Source organism: Dermacentor silvarum, chromosome 10, assembly GCF_013339745.2.
Source record: "Dermacentor silvarum isolate Dsil-2018 chromosome 10, BIME_Dsil_1.4, whole genome shotgun sequence".
NCBI lineage: Eukaryota > Metazoa > Arthropoda > Arachnida > Ixodida > Ixodidae > Dermacentor > Dermacentor silvarum.
Genome location: NC_051163.1, coordinates 103,790,470 through 103,790,851, shown reverse-complemented (window position 1 = coordinate 103,790,851; position 382 = coordinate 103,790,470).

Sequence of the window (382 nt, the reverse complement as noted above, 5' to 3'; positions counted from 1 at the left end):
CCTGAATTCATGGATTGCATTGTACTGTAGCTTACAGTATTTACCTGAATTTAATCCACACTTTTTTTTTTTTTTTTTTCTGAATGAGTGCAAAAGTTGCTGAATGAGTGCCAGGTTTGATTTGTTCTCATGTCAAACTTTTAAGTCATTTTGAATTTGACAACTTGTCTGGACGGTAACGATTGCAGCGGTCTCAAACGTAAGCCTCATCTGTAGCATGTCGTGCATGTTCAAAGCCAGGTTTTGCAATCCAGTCAGGATTAAGAAATTTTGTGGCAAGTATATTTTTGATGATCCCACACCAGCTTGCTGTAACGTCGTAGATTTTGATGTCTTCTATGACCTAGTTAACTGTTTATCTTTAAAAACGAACTACATTGTA